General features: G+C 36.9%; 1 long non-coding RNA gene across 1 annotated transcript in view; it reads left to right on the forward strand.

Annotated features, from left to right (window-relative positions):
- LOC117114674 overlaps nucleotides 1–445 on the forward strand; it is a 10,440-nt gene that overhangs the window by 7,987 nt on the left and 2,008 nt on the right. Inside the window, exon 2 of the long non-coding RNA XR_004446413.1 lies at nucleotides 101–313. This is a non-coding gene — a long non-coding RNA (uncharacterized LOC117114674). The remainder of the gene's footprint in view (nucleotides 1–100; nucleotides 314–445) is intronic.

Here is a 445-nt window from a genome sequence, read left to right on the forward strand (position 1 = left end):
ATATATAGGTCTCCCTCCAATGATTAATTTGCACCTTTAACTTTGTGTACTTTTATTGCCTATAGAAAAACATATTATTACTTTTTATCTTCTGTCACAGGACCAGGCCCCCAGGTCACTCAGAAATAATCAGCAAGTACGTGACATCAGGTTGGAGCAAGATAGCCAAGAAATACAAGTGTCACTCTGGAACCAAAAGAGCCGGAGTCCAGTAAAATGTAGACACAATAAGATGCACCAATCTGAATGTCAAGGAAAATACATTTCTTGGCGAGATGTCACTAGGTAGCACGGCACATATACAACCGTTGAAGTGAGTATTTATAAATTGAAAAGTTATTGTGTTCATGCAAAATACATTTTTTGTATGAATCATCATTTTGCTGTTATTTCAACAATTTTCAGGCAACTTATTTAGGCTTGCCTCCAAAAGTAGGGAACTACC

The sequence above is a fragment of the Anneissia japonica genome, unplaced genomic scaffold (genome assembly GCF_011630105.1).
Source record: "Anneissia japonica isolate Jap-2015-1 unplaced genomic scaffold, ASM1163010v1 scaffold2026_len185144_cov178, whole genome shotgun sequence".
Classification (NCBI taxonomy): Eukaryota; Metazoa; Echinodermata; class Crinoidea; order Comatulida; family Comatulidae; genus Anneissia; species Anneissia japonica.